Here is a 10681-nt window from a genome sequence, read left to right as displayed (position 1 = left end):
ATTTTTTTAAGAGCTAAAAAAAAGGGTGCAAGAAGTTATCTGTCCCAACCTCCTGCTTTCATCATCAAAAACCATTAAGCCAGCCTTCTCATGCTGCGGGATCTGAATACCATTTTATTTATTTATTTTCTTATTTATTTATTCTTTAAATTTACATCCAAATTAATTAGCACATGGTGCAACAATGATTTCAGGAGTAGATTCCTTAATGCCCCTTACCCATTTATCCAATCCTCCCTCCCTCAACCTCTCCAGCAACCCTCTGTTCTTTATATGTAAGAGTCTCTTACGTTTTGTCCCCCTTCCTGTTTTTATATTATTTTTGCTTCCCTTCCCTTATGTTCATCTTTTTTTTTGTATCTTAAAGTCCTCATATGAGTGAAGTCATATGATATTTGTCTTCCTCTGACTGACTAATTTGGCTTAGCATAATACCCTCTAGTTCCATCCATGTAGTTGCAAATGGCAAGATTTCATTCTTTTTGATTGCCAAGTAATACTCCATTGTGTATATATACCACATCTTCTTTATTCATCCATCCATCTATGGACATTTGGGCTCTTTCCATACTTTGGCTATTGTCGATAATGCTGCTATAAACATTGGGGTGCATGTGCCCCTTTGAAAGAGCACACCTCTATCTCTTGGATAAATACCTAGTGGTGCAACTACTGGGTTGTAGGGTAGTTCTATTTTTAATTTTTTGAGGAACCTCCACGCTGTTTTCCAGAGTGGCTGCACCAGTTTGCATTCCCACCAGCAGTGCAAAAGCGATCCTCTTTCTCTGCATTCTTGCCAACATCTGCTGTTGCCTAAGTTGTTAATGTCAGCCATTTTGACAGATATTGTATCTCATTGTGGTTTTGATTTGTATTTCCCTAAGTGATGTTGAGCATTTTTTCATGTGTCAGTTAGCCATCTGGATGTCTTCTTTGGAGAATTTTCTATTCATGTCTTTTGCCCATTTCTTTACTGGATTATTTTTTTTTGGGTGTTGAGTTTGATAAGTTCTTTATAGATTTTGGCTACTAACCCTTTATCTGATATGTCATTTGCAAATATCTTCTCTCATTCCATCAGTTGCCTTTTAGTTTTCTGATTGTCTCCTTCATTGTGCAGAAGTTTTTATTTTGATGAGGTCCCAATAATTCATTTTTGCTTTTGTTTCCTTTGCCTCCAGAGATGTGTTGAGTAAGAAGTTGCTGCAGCCAAGAGATAAGAGGTTTTTGCCTGCTTTCTCCTCTGGGATTTTGATAGCTCCCTGTCCTACATTTAGGTCTTTCATCCATTTTGAGTTTATTTCTGTGTAGGGTGTAAGGAAGTGGTCCAGTTTCATTTTTCTGCATGTCACTGTCCAGTTTTCCCAATACCATTTGCTGAAGAGACTGTCTTTATTCAATTGGGTATTCTTTCCTACTTTGTCAAAGATTAGTTGGTCATATGTTTGTAGGCCCATTTCTGGGTTCTCTATTCTGTTCCATTGATGAGTGTCTGTTTTTGTGCCAGTACCATACTGTTTTGATGATTACAACTTTGTAATATAACGTGAAGTCCAGGATTGTGATCCCTCAAGCTTCGATTTTCTTTTTCAAGATTGCATTGGCTATTCAGGGTCTTTTCTGGTTCCATACAAATTTTAGGATTGTTTATTCTAGCTCTATGAAGAATACTGATGTTATTTTGATAGGGATTGCATTGAATATGTAGATTGCTTTGAGTAGTATTGACATTTTAACAATATTTGTTCTTCCAATTCAGGAGCATGGAATATTTTTCCTTTGTGTGTGTGTGTGTGTGTGTGTGTCTTCTTCAATTTCTTTCATAAGATTTCTATAATTTTCAGTGTATAGATTTTTCACATCTTTGGTAAGGTTTATTCCTAGGTATTTTATGGTTTTAGGTGCAGTTGTAAATAGGATTGATTTCTTGATTTCTCTTTATGTTGCTTCATTATAGGTATCTAGGAATGCAACTGATTTCTGTGCATCGATTTTATATCCTGAGACTTTGCTGAATTCCTGGATCAGTTCTAGCAGTATTTTTGTGGTATCTTTTGGGGTTTCCATATAGAATATCATGTCATCTGTGATGAGTGACTTTCTCCTGGCCAGTTTAGATGCCTTTTTTTTCTTTGTGCTGTCTGTTTGCTAAGGCTGACCTTCAATACTATGTTGAATAACAGTGGTGAGAGTAGACATCCCTGTCATGTTCCTGACCTTAGGGGGAAAGCTCTCAGTTTTTCCCCAGTGAGGATGATATTATCATTGGGTATTTCATATATGGCTTTTATGATCTCAGGATATGATCCTTCTATCTGACTCTCTTGAGAGCTTTTATCAAGAAAGGATGCTGTGTTTTGTCAAATGCTTTCTCTGCATCTGTTGAGAGGATCATGTGGTTCTTGTCCTAAGTATCAATTTAGATTTAAGGAAGAAGATGGTAACCACATGCCTCTTTCTGGGGATGTACTCTAGATGGATTTTCATTCCAAAGAAACAACACTCTTAAGGGAAAAGTCTCCAGAGTGCACTCTGCCTGGGCCACACCTAAGTAGGTGAGAGGAGTTTGCATATGAAAGTCATGCACTCTTTTTACCTAGACTCTCATGAAATGATAAACACCCCATACTTGCAACTCTCTAAATCAGGAGGGAAAAATGAAACAGAATCAATGATCTGAGCCTGATTATGTTTCAAAGATAGGATGTTATTTCTAAACTCTCACCCATCATTCCTTTTTACTCCTCACCCTTAAGATGATAGCCATTTGCCTTTGTAACTGGCAATAGAGGAAGAGTGAGTAACTATAGCAGAGAGAAAGTTGGGTAAACTGGCTGTTGTTTCACTGGAATGACTCAAGTAAAATATAATCAATGTATCATATTAGTATCTTTCTTACACTAAATTTGCCCTTAAATTAAGAATTGAAGCCANGCATGGAGGAGGACACTTTGGGGATGAGCACTGAGTGTTATGTGGAAACTAATTTGACAATAAACTATTAAAAAAAAAAAAAAAGAATTGAAGCCATCGAAGGTCTTAACAGCTGGGCATATGAACCTCCCCAGGTCACATTTAGGACTAGAAATTTGCCTTTTAAGGTAAACCAAAGGAAGCCACCCACCTGGAGACCACAGAGGACCCATCCTTAGGGGCAAGTCTCTGGACAGTTCCATTCAGTGTAGTTCAACATGTATTTCCCAAATGCTTTGGGCCAGTTGCTGTGCTAAGAGTTGGGGAGACAGATATCACTAAGATGTGGTACCTGCCCTAAAGGAGCTACCAGGCTGGGGCTCCCTTCCTAATTGATTTCCAGGTCTATCAGTGGATGTGCCAAGTGGGGATGACATATCTATTCCTGTGCCCATAGGAGATGCTGCCTAAGGGCCCACACTCTCTCCCATTCAGCTCAGTGCAGTCTCAGAATTGTTTTCAGTACAGCACATCTGAGTGATCACCTGGCCAAGAGATGAACCTATCCCCGCCGTTGGTAGTGTACGGGCTTTGGAAATAGGCAGCTCTAAATTCAAACTCCGACTTCAGTTTATACTGTGTTGTCTTGGGAAAACCCCTTGCCACCTTTTGAGCTTCAGTTTCCTCATCTCTATCATGGGATGGGCTTCACAACAACTCTCCAAAGTTGGTATTATTACTATCCCCTTTTAAAGATGGGGAAAACTGAGGAACAGTTAGGGTAAGCAGCTTGTCCAAGATCACAAAATAGAAAGAGGAAGAGCCAGCATTCAAAGCCAGAAGTCTATTTTTAGAGCCCATTCTGGTAACTGCTAAGGTTTGACTGGTCTTAGGCTGGTCAAATGCTCTCTAGGAGCTAACAAGCACGAAACTACCAGACTCAGATGACATACATAATAGAGAGTTCATTCATTAAGAGACCTATTCTATTGGCTGAAACTTCAGCTCTGGCTAGAGACAATTTATTTGGTCTTAAAAAAAGAAAAGCTGTGGTGGAAAGACCTGCAGGAGTTGCGTGTATCAAAGCTCATGTCAAATCCAAACTGTTTGACTAAGAGTCTGACTCTTGAAAGCGACTCATTTGATCATGGAAATATGAGAGTCAGAGATCACTTGGCTAAGTAGTCCAAACCCCTCTGACTAAAATATGCACCACCAGGAACGTTGCTAAAGTCAACATCCATTGCCAAGATGGTTACACAATGATTGAGACACAGGTTAAAAGTTCAAAAGAAGGTAAATCTTAAGACTCAGATGTTTTAAGTGGGCTAATGTTTGTAGACCTCTTAGAATAATGCCTGGCAGCTAGTAAACNCTACTGTTAGTTTTTTGAGGAACCTCCACACTGTTTTCCAGAGGGGCTGTACCAGTTGGTAAAAACACTTTAAATGCTTTGCAAATAAATAAAATATAGCTAAGTGGGTTTGGGAAGGGACCCAGTGAGAAGCACCCATGCCCAGGTGCAAGTTGAGCTTCTTTTCACATCCTTCCCTGCACTGGCCTTAGAGAAATCACCTCATTTCTTTTTTTGTTTTGTTTTGTTTTTAAGTTTCTTTATTTATTTTGAGAGAGATTGGAGAGGGGAAGAGAAAGGGATACAGAGAATTCCAAGCAGGCTCCATGCTCCCAACACAGAGCCCAATGCAGGGCTTGAACTCACAAACTGTGAGTTCATGACCTGAGCCAGAATCAAGAGTCTGATGCTTAACTGACTACCCAGGCACCACACCCCATTTTTAAGTTTATATATTTATTTTCAAGAGGCAGATGGGGAGGAGCAGAGAGAGAGAGAGAGAGGGAGGGAGAGAGAGTATCCCAAGCAGGTTCTACACTGTCAGCACAGAGCCCGGCCCAACATGGGGCTTGAACTCACAAACCATGAGATCATGACCTGAGCAGAAATCAAGAGTTGGATGCTCAACCAACTGAGCCATCCAGGCTCCCGAAATCATTTTATTTCTGAACCTCATTTTTCTTGCCTGTTAAATAAAACTTACAACAATAATTACTCAAGAGGGTTGTTTTAAGAACTAGACAGACATTAGGGATGAAAGTATGTCATTTATAAACTAAAAGCCCTATACAAACGTCATTACTATTCCTATTATTCCTTATTCTGAATTCCTGTGAGCAAAAGGACTAGGGAGATGTCCTGAGGCAAAGAATCAGATTTCTGGTACTGGTGCCCAGGATTGTCTGCTCTCCTCCCCAGCACCCTCCCTGGCACAGCCCTATCCCTAGCTGTGGGTCCAGCCAAGTAGGAAGTAGGAGAGGGCTGTGTCCTGGAATTGGAACACAAGGTGCCCTCTCTCCCTCTCTTGCACAATCAATGCTGTGCAGAGTTCTTGGGAGCAGGAGAGCAGTGCATGTGGTGTGCCAGGTCGGCCACATTCAGGATTAGATAGACTTGGGGACTGCCCTGAGAACCTGATGACCCAAGGTAACCTCATTTCTATGGGCACTGACGTTGTGAGTTTTACACAACTGGCTTTATAAATACACTTTGTAATACATAACCTATTCTAACAATGAGGACTACTTGTACAAAACCAAAGTGAACTGCTTGAACTGTGGAGTGTACTTCTGAAAAGAATATAAAGACACGGCATAACTGGGGCACCCTGGGTGGCTCAGTTGGTTAACTGTCCATCTCTTGGTTTCAGCTCAGGTGATGATCTCACTGTTTGTGGGTTTGAGTCCCACATCAGGCTCTGCACTGCCAGATTCTTCCTTTCCCTCTTTCTTTCCCTTTTTCTATGCCCGTCACCCATTTGCACACGCATGCACACTCTCTCTCAAAATAGATAAACTTAAAAAAGAGATAAAGACATGGCATTACTTTAAAACTGTGAGAGATTACTCCACGGGGAAGTCCCCTTTTTCTTTTTTTTATCTTTTTATCTTTTTATTTTTTTTTTTTAACTGTTTGGGAGAGAGCCATAGTTACCTATTGATTTGTCTCTAGGATTCAGTCCAGGAGGAAAACCAAAGTGACTCATTAAGAGTATGTTACAGATAAGATTTCATGGATGCTATGTATAAGAATTAGTTGCCACAAGGGGTAAAAATCAATGTAAGGGCACCAAGGAAAGTGTCTTTTAGTTGGTAATAAGGTAATAAGGAGTGGGACACCTGGCTGGCTCATTTGGTAGAGCATGCAAGTCTTGACCTCAGGGTTGTAAGTTCAAGTCCCTTGTTGGGTATAGAGATTACTTAGGAATAAAAATCTCTAAAAAAATATAAAAGGCAGGATGACTTGGTGGCTCAGTTCAGCATCTGACTTTTGATTTTGGCTCAGGTCATGATCCCAGCTGTGGGATCAAGCCTTGTGTTGGGCTTCATGCTGAGTGTGGAGCCTGCTTAAGAGTCTCTCTCTCCCCCTACTTGTGCTTTTCCTCTCTAAAATAAAAACAGAACAAAAACAAAAACAGTGCTGAAGCAAATGAACATTTATTTTATTTTTATGTTTATTTATTTTTGAGACAGCGAGACAGAGCACATGTTGGGGAGGGACATAGAGAGGGAGACACAGAATCTGAAGCAGGCTCCAGACTCTGAGCTGTCAGCACAGAGCCTGATGAGGGTTTCAAACCCACAAACCGTAAGATCATGACCTGAGCTGAAGTCAGACACTTAACCAACTGAGCCACACAGGCACCCCTGGACATTCATTTAAAAAATTTTTTTCAGCATAACCCTCAGACCTTATCTAAAAATTAACTCAGAATGGATTATGGACATAAAGGTAAAATAACAATAAAAAAATAAAAAGTAATAAAGGGGAACGTTTTCATATGGCCCATGAGTTTGAGAGGGAAGCAACCTACAAATCTACAAGCTGATGGGGGCTGTTTGCAAATATAACTTTTATATTATTTATTTATTTTTAATTTTTTAATGTTTGTATTTGAGAGACAGAGAGACAGAGCACAAATGAGGGAGGGGCAGAGAGAGACAGGGTCTGAAGCAAGCTCCAGGGTCTGAGCTGTCAGCACAGAGCCCATCTTGGGGTTCGAACCCACAGAGGGTGAGATCATGACCTGAGCCAAAGTAGGAAGCTTAACAAACTGAGCCACCCACGTGCCCCTATTTATTTATGTATTTTTTAAATATTTATTTATAATTTTTGAAAGAAAGGGTGTGAGCGAGGGATGGATAGAGAGAAGAGACACAGACTCTGAAACGGGCTTCTTCAGGCACTGAGCTGTCAGCATAGAGCCTGACACGGGGCTCCAACTCAGGAACGGAGATCATGACCTGAGCCGAAGTCAGACGCTTAACTGACTGAGCCACCCAGGTGCTCCCCTATTTTTTAATTTATTAAATGTTTTTAATGTTTATTTATTTTTGAGAGAGAGAGAGAGAGAGAGAGAGAACATGAGCAGGGGAGGGGCAGAGAGCAAGGGAGACAGAATCTGAAGCAGGCTCCAGGTTCTGAGCTGTCCGCACAGAGCCCGACGAGGGGCTCAAACTCACAAGCTGTTGAGATCATGACCTGAGCTGAAGATGGAGGCTTAACCAACTGAGTAACCCAGGTGTATTACTTTCTATATATCAAAGAAGCTTACCTACCCTGTGGAGCTTAGTTTCCAGTGGGGCTACAGGGGACCAGTTGTAAGTGCCGTACCAGAAGCATGGAGGGCATTGACAGATCAGTGCTTTGGTCAACATCAGCTATTCTTTTTAAATTAATTAACTGATTAATTTTTCATTATTATTTTTTTTATTTTTAATTTACATCCAAGTTAGGTAGCATATAGTACAATACTGATTTCAGGAGTAGATTCCAGTGATTCGTCCCCTTCACGTAATATCAGCTATTCTTTCTAAAGCAAATTCACACACATATGCAGATAAGGCATCCTAGGGGAACTTCATCATGTTTGGAATATTTTCATATTTCAAAACTGTCTTGGCAACAAGTTTATACAATAGAGACCCCTACCCCTACCTGTGCCAGCCTGGGGCAAAAACCAAATAAGAGTGGGGTGATTGAGTTTGGGCTCAAATCTTGAGATGATTCTGATCTCCCAAAGACAGAGGATATTCCAGATGAAGTACCCAAATGTGTTCCAAATGTCACAGAAGATCTAGCGGAACTGAGGATTAAAGATGCCCTTTATTATTGTGAGCAGGGCCATCTTTAGGAGGGTTTGAGGCTGAGACTAGACATGGGATCTCTTCCTTCAACCCAACATTTTTATATATGTGAATATGGTTTATTTTTATATGAATTTGGACAAGTGAGTGAATATGGTTTAAAAGGTCAAGTATAGCTTAGACACCAGGAACTAATAGATATAAGTATTAGAAGAGCTGTACACTTGTCCATTCATTCATTCATTCATTCAATATTTAGCATCCAATAGGGCCTGTGCTTCATTAGGGAATTTGAGATAAATACATACACCTCTCAGCTCTCAAGAACATGCATTCTATTTGGGTAAACAAGGTGTAAACATAGCTTCGTGCAGAATGTCCTAAGAGCCTATAGAAGCTGTTGGAACAAGCAGACTTAAATTTTCTAAGCAGAGAGAGGGATGGCAAAGCTCAAATTTGATTTTGAGAAGAAGGAGGAGGTACTGAAAGCAAAGAGCAGAGTCAGTGCAAAGCCATGCAGCTGTGAAAGAAACTGACAGGTTCAGAGGACTGACGTAAGTCACAGTGTGGTTGGAAAGCAGAATATAGGCATGGGAGCTAAGGCTGCAGAGGAAAACAGACAGATCATAAAAACTCTTACACATGCCAAGGAGCTTGACACTTAATGAATAGATAATAAGAAACAAACCACAAGAAAGCTTTAATTTCCCAAGTGCCACAATCATATTTGCATTTTTAATAGATCACTGAGAAAGCAGTGAGAACAATTATAAAAGGCAAGAGCAAAGGAAAGGGACTACTTGGAAGTTATAGTAATGACACAATAGGAAAGTGTTTTCATTATCAAAAATTTAAATAATACAGAAGCTATTCCAGGAACAACACATTATCCTACTAATGGGTACTTAGGTTGTTTCTAATTTTTTTATTATTAACTATGAATATACTTGTACAGGGGTTCAGTAAATTGCTTATGAAAATGATTACTTCTAAAAATGGTGTTTTAAAAAACTAGATGCCGGGGGTGCCTGGCTGGCTCAGTCAGAAGAGCATGCGACTCTGGATCTCGGGGCTGTGAGTTTGAGCCCCTTGTTGTGTGTGGAGATTCGTTAAAATGAATAAAAGTTTTTTAAAAACTAGCTATGTCTGTCTTCTTGGCATGGCTAAATAGATTTTTGAACCATTAAGGGATGGGTAAGATAGTAACAAAACTCTAACATCACTTTACGTCCAATTAATATCAGCCAAAACACGACTGAGCCCAGTACTACAGAGAAAAATACTAGTCCATTAGAATCCAGTCTGAGATAGGGAAGGACTCTTCACAGCTCTTGTTCTGGACTGAATATTTTTGTCCCTCTAAAATTCATTTGTTGAAAGCTTGACTCACGTGATGGTATCAGGAGGCAGGGCCTTTGGGAGGTGATTAGGTCATGAGGGGATAGCCCTCATGAATGGGATTCATGTTCTTATAAAAGAGACCCCAGCGATCTCTCTTGACCCTTCTGTCAAATGAGTACACAGTGAGACAATGGTTGTGTTTATGAACCAGGAAGACACTGGATGCTGAACCTGCTGGTACCTTGATCTTGGACTTCTAGGCTCAAGAAATAAATATTGTTTAAGCCATCCATGCTTCCCTTTCATTTTTGCATCTGAGAGAGCAAGATGGGTCATCAGCAGCTCTACTGGGGCCATCAGATGAAATTTGGCCAGGGTTCTCGTTCTTGCCTTATCTGCTCAAACCGGCACAGTCTGATCTGGAAAAATGGCCTCAACATGTGCTGCCAGTGTTTCCATCAGTATTCACAGGATATAGGCTTCATTAAGTTGGATTAAATGACCTTCCTTGAATGGATCATCCAAGATGCCTACCTTAACTGCAGATACCCAAGATAACCTACCTGAATGCCAACTCATTGAACATAAAATAAAATACTTAAATTATGACTGTTTTAAAGTGAAAATAAAAAGCCACCTAGTCTGTCATTTTATTAGAGCAGCCCAAATGGATTAAGATAGCTCTCATTGATATACTTGGGAAGAGGAGACACACGTGATGGAAATGTGATATATTTTTCCCGTGAAGGCTTTCACCTAAAGAGGAATCTCGTGACAAAGGGGAGAAATCGGGCCAAGTGGAAAAGCCTCTCAGAGCAATGCAGCACATGAAGCTGATGGCCCAGGCAGCATCCAGGAGGGCATGTCCCACCAAGTGATCACCAATGTGGTGGTTGGTTGGCTGTAAGTGTTGGTTTTGGAAGGTCATTGACTTAAAACAAGGCTCTCCAATTTTCTCCTCTCTGTGGCAGCTCTCTTACTGTGGTCATTTAATCATCAAAAAAACTGAAACCCTTACAAGGTCTGAGGTCAGATTTGTTTGGGGTCACATCTCCTTTAGGTTTTGTACCAACCCCATCTCTCACAGATTGGTGTTAATTCTCTGCCTAAAGCCCTAGAGGGATGAAGAATTTCCAGTATCTCCCTTATAGATTCATCTTAGGTCCCCCATACTTTCATAGTCAGGGATATACCCCAATATCTAAAGCTGAGCTTGATTTTCTTGGTTAAACTCTTTTTAAAAAAATTTTTTTAAATATTTGAGAGA

At 40.3% G+C, this 10681-nt stretch overlaps 1 pseudogene; it reads left to right on the top strand.

Annotated features, from left to right (window-relative positions):
- The first annotated feature begins 6923 nt into the window (after positions 1-6923).
- LOC144234410 (small ribosomal subunit protein uS14 pseudogene) lies at positions 6924-9912 on the top strand (annotated as a pseudogene).
- Positions 9913-10681: the final 769 nt, after the last annotated feature.

Source organism: Crocuta crocuta, unplaced genomic scaffold, assembly GCF_008692635.1.
Source record: "Crocuta crocuta isolate KB4526 unplaced genomic scaffold, BGI_CrCroc_1.0 scaffold45, whole genome shotgun sequence".
Taxonomy (NCBI): Eukaryota; Metazoa; Chordata; class Mammalia; order Carnivora; family Hyaenidae; genus Crocuta; species Crocuta crocuta.
This window is presented reverse-complemented; position numbering and strand designations above follow the sequence as displayed.